This window comes from Apus apus, chromosome 6 (genome assembly GCF_020740795.1).
Source record: "Apus apus isolate bApuApu2 chromosome 6, bApuApu2.pri.cur, whole genome shotgun sequence".
Taxonomy (NCBI): Eukaryota; Metazoa; Chordata; class Aves; order Apodiformes; family Apodidae; genus Apus; species Apus apus.
The window spans coordinates 22556668-22571195 of record NC_067287.1 but is presented as its reverse complement, the minus strand read 5'-3'; the positions used below and the strand labels follow the sequence as shown (position 1 = coordinate 22571195).

Here is a 14528-nt window from a genome sequence, read left to right as displayed (position 1 = left end):
TTCCCCAAGCTCCACTACCCCTTCCCTGCTGGCTGCTATCAAGGCCATGGGAGGTGGGTAAGGAAAATGAAGCGTGTTGAGAGCTCTGCGGACAATTAGAGCATCAGGAGCTGCGGCGAGGGGAGACCCTGCATGAAGGCCTCCGGGGCTTGCAGCTCTCCCAGGTGGGAGAGGAGGAGGCTGAACAGGCGCGGGAGGGCACAGGGCACCTCTTCCCTCCGGCACTCCCTGCCGGTGGGTGCAGCGGAGGCTGCAGAGCAGAGCTGCCCGTGCAGGTTACAGGTGTTGCCGGCGAACTGGTGAGGGTCTGAGCGGAATGAATCCCTGGAAAAGCTTGCGATATGACACACTACTTAAAGGTGGGCTACCCAGAAGGCAGAGACGCTCTTTTTACAAGGAGTCACATGGAAAAGACATGGGGTAATAGGTTTAAGTTATTTTTGAGCAGATCCCAATTGGACACCAGAAGAAAACTGTTGACTATGAGAGCAGTGGGACATTAGCATGATCTCCCCAGGGAAGTGGTGATTCCCCAGCACTGAACACTTTTAAGACATCTTGACAGGGTGCTGGGCCATCGTGTCTAAACTGTGTTCCAACCTAAACAGGTTGGACCACACGATCCTTGAGGTCCTTCCAACCTGGCATTCTATGATATTCACAGTTCAGGTCGTTAGCACTTGGGGACCTGAAAACTTTTCCCTGCAAGCCGGGTACCTCGTTAGCTCTGACTGGTTTCGACTTCCCTGGAACACCTGGGGCAGAGGGTCAGCAGGTGGGGCGGGGGGCACGGCCTTCACCAGCACCCCCACGCCACCTGGGAGGCACCGCCTCAGGGGGAAGCCTCGCCCTGCCAGCCTGGGCGAGGGTCTCGGGGGGCGGGGGAGATGGGGCGAGCACGCACCCCCGCACCCGCCCGCCGCGGTGCCAGCCCCCCGCCCCCCGCGGGCCGGTCCCGGGGCCTGTGCGGCGGCGCGGGAGGGGGGAGCGGCGCCGCTTCCTGCCGCTATAAATATCCGCCCGGCCCAACATGTCCCGGCCGCCGCAGCGGCTGGATCGCCGGCAGGAGCTGCCCCGGCTGCCCAGCCCGGCGGAGCGCGGTAAGGGGTGCGGGGCTTCGCTGCCCGCTCACGGCGGGACGGGGCCCCCCGGGCGGGGCGGCCCCGCGGGGTACAAGGGTCGGGGCGGGTGGCTCTGCTCCGGCTGGCCCTGCCCCGAGAGCTGGGTCCCGTTTCGTGCCTGTTTTCTCTTTCTCTCTTTTCTTCCAGACTGCTCTGTCTCGAGCTGGGACGCGCTCCTCCTACTTTCCGAAGCCGTGCTGGCGCGGCTGGGATCCCTCCTTGCTTCCCTCTCGCTTTCCCGGGGGTTGGGTGCATGCCCGGGCTGGAGGATGGAGTGGGTCTCTGGACACAGCCCCTGGTCTCTCTTGGCAGCTGGACTGTGCCTCTGCCCCAGCCTCCCGGAAGGTGCCTGGTGGCATCCATGTCCATCCCCGCCGCGGTACAGCCAGACCTGTGAAATCCCAGCAGGCGTGGCAGGGTGGGGAGAGCCGTGCTGGGGCTGTGCCACACACCCCTGCCCACGCGTGTGGCTCCCGAGCAGGGTGCCATTGCAGTCACTAGCTCACACAGTTGTCTGTGCTGCAGCCTTCCTCCCTCAAGTGCTTTCATCTGCAACAAATGTCGAGGTGAACCTCGTAGTTAGGCTTTACGGTGCAGGCAACTGAAGCAGGTCTCTGCCCTCTGAGCTAGCTCTTGGGGGCTTTTATAAGGAATCGGGTTTGGGAGGCTCAAGTAAACAGTTTTAAAGTTTTGGTTTGTCTTCCTATTTGTTTGCCCCTGCTACTCCAATGGCTGTACTTCATCTTTTAATAAACACCTTTTGCAGTGCAGGACTATCCCCTCTCTGCGAGTATGTGTTCTCCAGCTGCTACCACATGCCCTGCTCAGGCCTCTGATTTAAAATAAAACAATACAGAAGTTGAGTCTGGCATGAGTTTAGGAACCCGCAGTGAGGTACTTCTACATTGCCCTTCTGCAGTGCTTCCTCAAAGAGAGGGCCATAACGAGTGTCTGTTCTCAGTTCTCTTTATTTCCAGAGGATGGGCAGTGTGTTTTGCCCCTTGTTTACATACTTTTTCACACTCTTCCTATTTTTCCCTCTGTTTCATCAGTCCCTTGGCTCTTCCAAGTCCACACTGGGAGCACAGTGCAGAGGCCCAAAAGGCCATGTCAAAAATAGGAGGTCCTTTCAGAGTCTGTTTAGCCTCTGCACATTACTCTGCAGTGTGCCCTGCTTTGAGACTCTTGCCTTCAGTAAAGGCAGGAGTGGTGGCCAGGCTGCCACGGAGGGACCCGCTCTGGCAGGGCACCTTTCAGAGTGCTGTGCAGCACGAGGCAGGCTGAGCTGGCATGTACTTTCGCCTCTGCCAGAGCAGACGAGGGGAAGGAGCAGGAGAGGAGGGAAATGCAGCTGTTCCAGAGCACTTCTGCCCTCTGTGCAGCAGGAGCACGTGAGGGGAGGACAGACACAGAAAGGGAGATCCAGGAAGAGAGTGCAAGAGAGAATCTGGGTGGGACAGAGGAAAGCTACGTATGGAGATGAAAAGCTTTTTATACATAGACAAGTTTTGTTTAAAAGTCTGTTTAGCTAGGGCAAAAGAAAATATCCTAAAAATATGATATTGTATCTCGATACAATTACTGTTCCTCCAGAAAGCACTGCTTTTCATTCCTCGCGTATTGTGTGTCTTTCTCCTGCACTCTTACAGGCTCTTCAGCATCCTCCGACCTCAAGCTGAGCAGGACGTTGCCCTTAGCATCTGCCTGTCAAATGTGTAGCTCTCCATGCTGTACATGAAATTATTTCCATAGTTGGTTAAGGCAAGTTTCCGAGGAATGTGAAGCGAGAGGCACGCCAGTTCCTGTGGTTGGCCTTGACCAGAGTGTGAGCTTTTCAGGGCAGGGGCTGTGCGCTGGAGGCTGCACATTGCCCTTGGCAGCTTAGAGGTTTTTGCTTCTGTTCCTGTCCCTCCCACCCTTCTCTTATCTCTTATTGCTGCTCACCTGTTCCTCCCCCTGTGCTGCCACTCATTAGTCTCCCCTAGTTATCTGTGGGGTTGTTCTGTAAGTGGAATTGCTGAAACATTCAGCTATGTGGGTTAAAAACCTCTGGAAAAGGAGATAGGGAAGGAAGAGCAGCTACTCCTTTTGTCTGTACAATGTCCTGATCAATGTGCTGCCTTTCCCCTGCCTCCTGCTTTAATATTGCTCACCTCAGCAAATGGGAATTAAAATAGTGTAAGTTCTTTGGCTATGTTCTGCTGCTGCCTTAGCATTTCTACTGAAATTGCAGTTAACTTTCTACAGCATTAAAATACTCTGAATGGCATCCGATAGTGTCTTTGGGGGCTACATTGCTACAAGACTGTTACACATTTCTCTCTCTTACGCCCCCTGCCCACTCCCGCCCCCCCCCCCCCTTTTTTTTTTTTTTTTTTTTTTTTTTTAGAAACCCAGAGTTGCCACAAAATTATCAGGCCTTCTGAACTTTTAATCATGCAGCAGAGTCAGAATTGAAAGTGTGCATCTCAAAAAGGGTATTAGCAGCAATTTCCCATCTGTGACAACGGGCATGACCTTTACATCTGATGACCTTCAGAACCTCATCAATTGAGAGGCCACTGAGGAGCAGGAGCAATGTTCATCCCTTTGTGAAGGAAATGTGCTGCAGTATTGCTCTCCATTGCCTTCAGCACATAAGGTTCTAACAGCTATTAAAAAAGCTTGCTTGTAAAAACACTGAGCTTTTTTTGGAGAGAGAAAATAGTGTATGTTGGTGTTGTCTGACAAATGTGACATGAGGACAGGAATTCCTAGGTTTCCTCTAGAGGCACATGTGTGGTTCTTGGTTTATATACATTTCAGTAAAATGTCTTAATGCAGCAGCCTTTAGAAATGTTTTGTGCCAACTCCAGTGAATCTTCATCTGGATAGCAGACTTAGGTGTAGAAACTGTGAGAAGTTGTGATGCAGCAGCAAGGAAAGGATTTCTTTAAAGTTTACGCTCTTGCCAACATCAACATACTTTAATTTGGCTACTTCACAACAATTAAGTGTTATAACATTCAAATGTGTTTGTGTTCTTCCTACTGATTTCTCTTATTCTTGACTTTAATGTAGACACTTTCTCCATTCCTTCATGTGATGTACATTAACACCTGTTATCTTGGATCTATTGTAGAAGGGACTGTTGGGTATCTTGGTTCCAAATCAATGTTGCTAGTTGTATTTGAGTTGAGGGAGCGTTCTTCATATGGGGAGAAAGTAAGTTTGGATTGGTAGAGCAGATCTTGGTAGTAACAAAGATGAGGATACTGGAAGTGGTCACAGATCTTCAAGGCAGCTATTGGTTCTGTGTGCTATTGGGTGTGCAATTGATACCTACTTGTTTAGCTCCTTACTTCAAAGTGAAAATCTGACAGATACTGAACAATAACTGCTGAACTGTTAGCTGGGAAATAACCCAGAAAAGTTGTTATTAAAAACTAAATTTAATAAAGATGTCAAGAATTGTATTTTAGTAGAAGGTTTTGTTTATTATAATTGGGATGTTTGTTGTGACCTGTATGATAGTGCTCTCATGTGGCATCAGCTGCATGTTATGTGTATATTTAGATATTTGAAGAGGACAGGGAAGGAAAGGAACTGTTTACTACATTATTACACTACGATTCTCTGCAAGCACTGTGCCACAGCTGCTGAGTTGTAAGTGAAATCTGAATCATTAAAAGATGTTTTTTTCAGTGAAAATAATCCAAGTATCAGGGCTTTGAAAGATACTGTAGCCTCTCTTCAGCCTTGCAGACATGCAGGTCCAAAAAAGCAGTTGTCCTTGGGTCTCCTCCAACTCGGTTCACAAAGATCAGCGAAGTGTCTCTAAGGCTGGAGACACACGTGGCAAGGGAGCAGTTTAATATAAATCTGAGAGATCAAATGAAGTCTTCCTTTATTCCTGGAAGGAGATAAACGGGAAGCACAAGGAGTAATGCGGGAGCCTGTTTTGTAATACTTAACTCTGCTCTAACCTCATTAGGTTTCTTCTACATTTGCTGGCAATTACACATAAGTACACTTTGGAGTTACTGTTTAACTTTGTAACTCCTTAAACTAGTGATGTTGCAGAAGCAGAAATTTTTAAGCTGTTCACGTGGCACCCATTGTCTAATCTCTTCAGTGTGTGTATGTGTAGCTCCTGCCATTTTCTTCCTGGGACTCAGCCCACATGAAGGGTGATCCTGTCCTCCAGGGCATGCCTCCATGAGAAGGCTCTCCTTATCATTTGAGCTAAAATTGAGTACATTTCTCCTGCTGAAGAAAATACAGGATATTCTTTAATGGGAAGTAATAGAGAGGTTAAAAAAAAATACTCTTAGCAGTTTCATCAACTCCAAATAACTTGTGCATGTTTCTCTTGTGGTAAATCTGGGAACCAGAGTGATTCCCTTTTCTTCCCTCTAATATTTTTTGTGAATGCTGTGCTTGAGTGCTGAAATCCTCTTGTCAAGAAGAACATGCTTTTCTCTGAATTTTCCTGGACCCTGACTTAAGACCAGATGTGAGCCCTAAGAAGAAATTATATTCTTCAGCTTGTTGTACTGCTGCTTCAAAAGTTGCCAGTAAGATCCTCCATGGTGAGGATGGCCAGACACCACAGCCTGTTGTCCAGAGAGGTTGTGGAGTCTGTCCTTAGAGATGGTCTAAAAACTGGACTGGACAAAGCCCAAGCAATCGGCTTTAAAGCCAGGTTAGCCCAGCTCTGACCTAGCTGACATCCAGCAGTTCCTCCCAGCTGGCTGTATGCTAGGTTTCTGCATTACTGGATAAGCATGGATGCTTTTGTCTGTCCCCAGAACAGCTGGGAATGCAAGTGGTATCAAAAGATCCAAAAATGGCCTTGATAAGCCTGAATAAAGACTCTAAAAAGTGGAGTGCATGGAGAAACACAGTGTGATGAAGTGACTGCCCAAAGTCTCATAGCAGGTCAGTAGTAGTACTGGGAGAAGATCAGAATAGTGCCTTAGTACTAAATACAGTGAGAAGATGCTGTATTTAAACATAAAACCATCCTCTTTTCCTACTCGACTACTTTCAGATCACTTGGCAACAGAGGCTACTTTTACCCTCTGACAGATTATTTTCTTTTTTCATATTCATAGAGTTTTTTTAGTACTAAAGAACAGTTTCTTGCATTGACTTTTTCAGGAAACGCTGAGAACATCAGATTTGGAAAAGAATTTTGTAAAATAAAGACAAGAGCTGGAAAGGAAATTTTTAGAAAATGATGTTATTCCCAGTTTGCTGCATAACAATTAATCTCTTATTTTTAAGAGAGGAAAAGAGCAGAGGAAGCTGTACACAGAATGCAAGTTTGAATCTCTCTTTGTTTAAAAAGAAATAAAAATCACTTGAAGAAAACTTCTGGAAGCTGAGAAGAAAACACATCAGCATTTTAAAGAGTACCATGGAAGGAGTTAAGCTGTGAGTTAACTGCATCTGTGTTTCAAATCCAAATGCTATGAACAAGGCACCATTCAGATCTTCAGTTATAAATTATGCTGAATTTGTTATGCTGTTTTTGTTTCAATTCTCTTTAGAAGAAAAAAAGAAAATCATGGCAGATTAAAAAAAAAAAAAATCACTACTCTTGCATTGGTAGCTTGTTTCTGAAGTGATGAAGCAGGGTTCTCCTTTCCCATCTTTTTTCTGTTTTTGTCCAGCACTTATGCAGGTCAGCTGCTAATTATTAGCAGCTGTGAAACTATGGAGTTACATAAGCATAACTAAAAGTCAGTGGAGCCTTGCATCATTCAGCAGATCTGTCCATTGCTTATTCACCACAATAACAGCTGGGTTTTGTAACTCACTTGACATGGATATCTAAATACTGAGAGAGCATCAGCAGGCACAGCAAGTTGGGAAATCCTTGAAGTCAGAGAAATCAGATATGATAATGTGTTGTTTTATTGTCGCCACAACCTGTTGTCCAGTTATACATGTGCTTGGCTGCTCTGTGAAGAGAGGCATGTGTCAGAGTAATACCCTGTAACAGCTGAGCCTGCCAGATACATAAAGCTGAATTGTCTGGGCAGCTTTGCTTGGAAGGTGGGTATGGGGGTCATGCCTGGCCGCAGTGGAAGCACAAGTGTGAGTGCTTGTGAATATATCCCAGATTTGCTATGCTGAGTGATATGGTTGAATACAATAAACTGTCTTAAACATTAGAAAACACATCTTTACAGTGATACGTGTAGATCTGAAAACTTGGAATTTCTTGGCAAAGGAGACAGCTGCAGTGCACAGGGAGCATGCTGGCGCAGGCTGATCCAGACTGGTTTGTAACACTGGCTCAGCCCACAACAGGATTTGGTTAGCAGCAGAAGTTTCTTCTTACTGCACCTTGAGGGTATATAAAACTTCATCTCCTGTAGTTCTGAGTATTAAATTATAGGAAAGAGAGACTGTGGAAGACTGAGTGCAGTGCCCTGGCCCCTTTTTCAAGAAGTGAAAGAGGAATTGCCTAGTGCTTCCATTTTCCCCCAACTCTTATCTTCTCTTTCCTTTTTTGTGATGTGAACTGTTAAGTTTGAGAGCTGCTGCCCTAGATCTGTGGCTTTTCTGCTTGTTCTGCTGGGAGCAACAGACAGTGCCTCATTAGTTCACCTCACAATCAGGCTCTGAAAATGGTGGGACCTTATAGCCACCCTGAAATTACCTTGATCCCTGAGGAAAGATATAGGTGCTTGGAGGCAGCTTGCAAACTCCAGCTGCTGGGGTAGCACTGTAGAGACTAAGAGGGTGGCACAATTAGGAACCCTCCTTTTATGTGTCTTCTAAACAGAATAACTGGTTTCATAACTAGCATTAGCTAGATAGCTTTTTTAGTAGAAGGACATGGATGATGAAAACAGTTGGGGAGAGAAAGGACTGGTTAGTTTCCCTATCACCTCCTACGTGAGGAAAGGATACTACTTTGATGACATACTTTTGGATCCATTTGGATTGCAGTTTGGCAAACATAGACAGCAGCATCAGTCATGCAGTACTAAGCTTTACAATTCTCTCTTCAATTTGCCCCAAATCATTAGTCCTCCCATGGCCATCACATCAGTCACTGCTCTCCTCAAGTCCTGACTTACCTAACATTGATCTGCTTTGCTTAATGTAAATCCAAAAGTCTGTGGGTGTTTTTTTCTGGCTTGGAAATGCAAAATAGAGAATTTTCACTCTTTCTTTCACATTTGAAGCTACTGAAAGGAGTTTATAAAGGAAGCATTAAAGGTAACTGTGGTGGCTTGATCCTGGCTGGATGTCAGGTGCCCACCAAAGCTACTCTTTGACTCCCCATAGCTGGACAGGGGAGAGAAAAACATAAGGAAAGACTCATGGGTTGAGATAAGAATTGGGAGAGATCACTCAGCAGTTACTGTCATGGGCAAAACAGACTCAACTTGAGGAAAAAAATAATTTATTATCAATCAAGTTAGAGTAGGATAATGAGAAACAAAACCAAATCTTAAACACCTTCTCCCCACCTCATTCTCTTTCCTGGGCTTAACTTTGCTCCCAGCAATGCTGGGGGATGGAGGTAGTTGGTCAGTTCCTCACACATTGTATCTCCTTCCTCTTTGATAGGAGAACTCTTCACATTCTTCTCACATGCAGTTCTGCATTAACTTCTCCAGTGAGTCCTTCCCACAGGCTGCAGATCTTCACAAACTGCTCCAGATGAGGTGGGGGGGGGTGGCTGTGGGGTCATAAGTCCTGCCAGCAAATCTGTTTAGCATGGGCACCTCTCTCCATGGGTCCTGCCAGGAGCTTGCTCCAGCATGAGCTTCCCATGGGGTCACAGCATCATTGGAGTGTTGACTTGCTTTGGTGTGGGGTCCTCCATGAGCTGTAGGTGGATATTTGCATCACTGTAGACCTCCGTGGCCTGCAGGGGGGACATAGTGCCTCACCATGGTCTTCGTCATGGGCTGCAGGGGAATCTCTGCTGCAGTGCCTGGAACACCTTCTCCATCTCCTTCTTCACTGACCTTGGTGTCTGTAGAGTTGTTCCTTTCATGTATTCTTATTCTTTTCTGCTGCTGTTTCCAGGGTTTTTTCCCCCCCCTTCTTGAATATGTTATCATAGAGGCACTAAAGCAGTCAGTGATGGGCTCGGCCTTGGCCAGTGGTAGGTCTGTCATGGAGCTGACTGGCATTGGCTCTCTCGGATACCGGGGGAAGCTTCTAGCAGCTTCTCACAGGAGCCACCCCTGTAGGACCCCTGATACTGAAACCTTGGCATGCAAACCCAAGATATTCCACCCCTTGCCTCTGTAAATCACGTATTTAAGAGGTGCTATGCGTTGCTGGATGTTGTATGCAAATAAGCCACATGCTCCTGCATGTGAGTTTGCATTACTTGTTCTATTGATCTCTTTATATGCATCTCTCTTTGGTCAGATGCTCCTTCTTGTTTTTCATGTGATCATACATCTTGTCTTTGATTTTAAAACCTCTGAGATAGGGAATTCCCAGTAGAATACATTTTCTATTTCAATGGGAGGAACTGATAAATGAAATTATAAGAATGTGGTGGTAAGGAAGGTATGGAAGTATGACTGTTTCAGTTTTAGAGAGAATGCAATTCATCTGAGGCCACAGAGACAGACCTACCATCATATTCTTGTCTGCAGGTTGCATTTTCAAACCACCCCAGACTAATACTGCTTCAAAACGGAGAAAAAAATATTCCTTAAGCATACAACTTTTCCAGTCAATAGTTCTGGTGGCATCTTCAAACCTGAAATTCTTGAACAGCAACAGACATCCCTAAAATTTTGTTTTAATACTAGGCAGCAACAAACTGCTTAGGAATATGGCTTAGCACTGGACTTGGTAGAATTACATTAATGGTTGGACTCAAGGATCTTAAAGGTCTTTTCCAACCAGAACGATTCCGTGATTCTGTGAAATCCCTTGGACCTTCCTACTATATTTGCAAATACAAGTTCTGCATTTCATCTGCACAGGTGGCTTAGGAGGGGAGAGAAAACTTTATTCTTGACACACTTTAAATAGATTATTCTTAATTGAATTAACTAGTGTCCTTTGGGTATAAATGAGCAACCCGTGTTCTTGACTTGGTTAGTTTTAATTTCAAATTAGATAGTGCTTTTCAAAATGAAGCATCTTACTCTGAAGAGCTGCTGCATGCTTACACTTGTCACCTTAAGTGGAACCAGAGCAATATTTATTTCCTCATTTATTGGTTATCCTCTTCCTAGCAACTCTCTGCAGGATCAGTGTCTCCAAGTTTTATTAAGCTTCTTTTCTTTTTCATTTGTGCATCCTTAAAAAAGTGTGCATGCTGACTGGAGTCAAGAGGAAGACAAATTAACTTGAGCTGCTATAGGGAACTAGAAAATGAAGTGTTCCATAACTGAAAAACAGCTTGAGATGACTGGACAAGTTCCCTCTTTATTAATCTAAAATGTGCCAGTTGTTTAGCAGAACATCCCTGATAATGCGAGTGAATTGCAGGGTAAAACACAGTTGGATGTCATCATGTGCAGTACTTAAATGAGAACACTGAGGGATTTTGTGCTTCCAAGGGAAAGAATTGTCATTGTTGTCTTCTGGTGTGTGGTACTTTTAAAGTTCCCCGAGAAAGTTTCCTCCTAGGAGGAATAATGGGAGTTTATGGTTGTTTACAGTAGGAGTTGTATGTGACTGCTCTTTTTTGCTTAGACTGAAGGCTGTTATTCTTCTCACAAATGTGTTTATTCACTGTCTGCTCCCTAATCATTGAGACTGATGAAGGATTAAATAAACCATGGTAATGATACTACATGGTATATAATACCACAACATTTACAGCTTCCAAGGCTTTTGCTCCAGGCCATGCATTGTGAGGTTTGGACAAAAGCAAAAGACAATAGATGGGAAAAACCCTGTAAGAAGAAAAATTAAAAAAAAAAAAAAGGTGTATCTTCACTTTCTTCCCTTTGTCTATACAAGAAGGATAAGATAAGGAAGTGTCCCATTGCCATTTCTCAGCTAGGGATGGATTTATGCCCTAGGAAGTGAGAACAATGACACACGCACATTAAAAATCCCTCTGGATTAGCAAAAGGGCTGGTAGGTGCAACCCTGGGTCCAGTCCTGCCCTTGATTTTAGGTTGCTGGAGGGGATCAGCTCTGAGAGGACACCAGTGGAGCAGGATTGCTCCAGGCAAGGTCAGGACAGTGTTTCCTGGACTGTCCTCCTGTCTGTTTTTCATTAGGCTTCTGGAGGTGCTTCCTCTTTTCTCGGGTGGAGACTGCTGATATTTTGAAATTGCCATCCTGAAGGTAGGATCATTCTTCATTCTGCTCTAAAGCTTCAGTGTCCTAGACGTCTTTCTTTAGAAGTTCTGTAGAGTTGCTGTGGTGTGACTACTAGGGAGGAAAAAGCCCAGAGTATCCACAGGCATGTTTGATGCAATAAATCTCCATTCTGTCCAGTGAAATTGTCACAGATTGCAGTCTCACATCTCTGTATTTAACTTAGACATGTTCAGGTCCTGGTTTCTTCCTTTCTCAGCAGAGCACATGACCCCTGGTGTCACTGTCATTTTTCTGTAATGTGCATCAGTGCAGGGTCTCAGACCCTGTCACTAAGAAACCCTGTCTGGTATAAGGGGAAGCGTAAAACGGGACTTTTTTAATAGTTCTTGAGGATAGAATTATGGAAATAGCCTCAGGGGCAATCAAAGTTCTTCAAAACCAGAATTCCCAAGAGCAATATATTAGAAGTTGAGAGAACAGTCCTTGTCCCCTTTAGCAGCAAAAAGCCCAAAGTTAAATATGTCACAAAGTTTACTTAAATCCAAGCTATTAACATCGTGAAACCTCAAGTAGGTATGAAGAGCCTGTATAACAGCTGGTGTAGCTGAGCCCCTGCTGGGAGGACATGGCTCCAGGAAAGCGGGTGAAGAAACTCCTCAGACTGGCACAGCGTGTGGGGGTGCTTGGAAGCACTGCTGGTGAGAGGTGGGGAGCATCAGCTCACAATTCACCCTCCCTGAGGGACTATGCTGGGACATGCTGGCTCTCCTGGGACGTGGCCCACAGACCACCTAGAAGCCTTGGGCTCTACCAAAATGCCTGTGACTAATCTTGCCTCCCCTAAGGGGCCCATGCTGTTATCTCCCCCTTACTCTGGGCCAGCCATAATTTTTCAGGCTGAGCAGGAGAGTTTTAGGAGGCCACTTTCCTCTGCATGGTTCTCTTAGGACGCTGCTGCAGCGCAGCCTGGCAGGAGACTCAGCTGGCTTCACTGGGTAGGCTAGAAATTGGACTGTAAGGCATTTCTGCTCTGTTTGCAGCAACTTTTCAGACAGCCATGCTTCAAAATACAGAGTTGGGTTTTTCTGTTACTTACAGGTAACACCCTCAAAACCGTACGCCATATACTTGGCTGTACGTTTAATTACTCTGTTCTCTACTGAGTACCTGGCCTTTTGCTACTGGGAGAGGAATAAAGAAACTGAAAGCATGCAGAGCAGGATACAGACAGGTGATTACAAGTTTAGTTATATTATTGTTTGGAACTTCTGCTAATAAGGGAGACCTGGTGCCAGGCTGTTTCAGAATATCATACAACTGCTTCCACTCCAAATCTCAACCTGCAGATCTGGGGGCTTATCCTGATTGCCAGTTCCCAAGTGTGCTATGGGAACTTGCATAGCCAAACCATGAGAAACCCAGCTCCTTCTATTTGTCTGTCTATGGGGACAACAGGGTGTTCCCACACCCTTGCGTGGTAGAGGTGTTGCTTTGTATCCTCTGAGTATAGTCTTCTAGTTGCTGCTTGGCTTCAGCATTTGATGAAACTAATTTATGGTGATTGGCAATAGCAGGCATTTTATTTCTGGATCAGCAGTTTATCTCTAGGCCAGGTGAGCTGTGACTAACCATTGCTTTCTGTCAGGTTTAGCATGGTCTAAGAGTTGTTAATCCCAGGTCTGCAAGACAAAAATTCCTGCTCAAAACAGCATTGAATTAGTTCCATGCTAAGAGCCATTACAAAGTAGTCAGATTGTGAATGAGGATTGTAACTGTTCTCTCATGGTCCTTTTAGACCAGGGCCAACACTGGGCATGGTGGCATGAGCAGTCTCTCTTGGATGTGTCCCATGCCCTACATGTCCCGTTACATGTGAATGAGATGTAGGAGCTTTCAATTTGGGCTGAATTTTTCACTGTCTAAAGAAACAGAGACCTTTAGCCTCCAAGGCTGTTATCTGGATGTTTTCCATGGACCCTGCAATTCGCTGTTACTTTAAGTACTGCTCTCCTAATTCACAGTAATAGAGTCTCCTAATTCATAGTAATGGCATATATCATTAAATGAGAATGTGGCATACATGCTCATATACTGAGCCTCCCTTTCTTCTGTTTATTCTTGGGAGAATATTGTTTTCAATAAATATTAATGGAAGAAAAACACATAATCTGATCTTGCTCATCTTACTCAGACATAGTTCCAATCAGTATGGGATTGCTGGCACTGGTCCCTAAGCAATTAATAAAAGATCACATCCATTATGCAGCAGAGAGGCTGCTTCTGTTTTATAATTGCCCAGCAAGTATACACAGACTCTGATCTGTCGCTATATTTGGCATCTAGATATTCCTGATGTAGAATATACCACCCATGGGAAGAATGCAAGAAATGGACTAAAGTTCCCAATGGCTGGAACTTACTTTCTCTTTAAAAAAACCAAAAGGCAAAAGGGCATGAGCTTTGGATAAGATGCCCCTACTATAAAATGGTGCACAGCTCTTATTTTTTTTTCCTGGGTGTTATCTTTTTTGTAGCTAGCTCCCTTTCTATTTACCACCTAATCACAAGTTTTCAGTCCTTCCAGCACAAAGATTCCAAATGCAAAGGGGAAATAGACTAAACAGAAGTAACAGCTTGGATCTGTATGGCCTGTGTCAGATGAAAAATTGCTCTTGTCAATGCATACTGGGTTTGTGGCTTTAAAATGTGTGTATGTTGTGGTAGGTTGTGATTTCTAAGGTGTAGATTTGTTTAGCATTGTTCATGTGTACTTATATGTAAATCTGTATATGTACCCAAAGGCTCATGAGAAGTTTGAAGATAAAGTATTATTCAGATTAAGCATGGTCTTTTAAAAACAGTTGATGTTTTCTACTGAAATAATCAAGGATATGAAAATTCTTAATCAAATTTTTCATGCCTGAAACTGTGTGAACTTTGACTCATGCTAACAGCTAATAATAAATTGCTTAATAATCACTTTTAATATCACCATCATAGAAATGCTCATATATTGAAAAAGGCACTTGAAGACTAGGCATGCCACTGGTAACGTGTAACAAACACTGCTCTAGAAAAACAGCTAGGTACTTTTTACTGGGCAAAAAGTGTTGAAAATACTCTTTGGAAAGATAGCATAGTTGTTTAGTTGTT

At 44.8% G+C, this 14528-nt stretch overlaps 1 protein-coding gene across 1 annotated transcript in view; it reads left to right on the top strand.

Annotated features, from left to right (window-relative positions):
* The first annotated feature begins 1029 nt into the window (after positions 1-1029).
* WIPF1 (WAS/WASL interacting protein family member 1) overlaps positions 1030-14528 on the top strand; it is a 53867-nt gene continuing 40368 nt past the window's right edge. The window contains exon 1 of the mRNA XM_051624154.1: positions 1030-1100. The gene's annotated coding sequence lies outside the window, so the exon portion shown is untranslated. The remainder of the gene's footprint in view (positions 1101-14528) is intronic.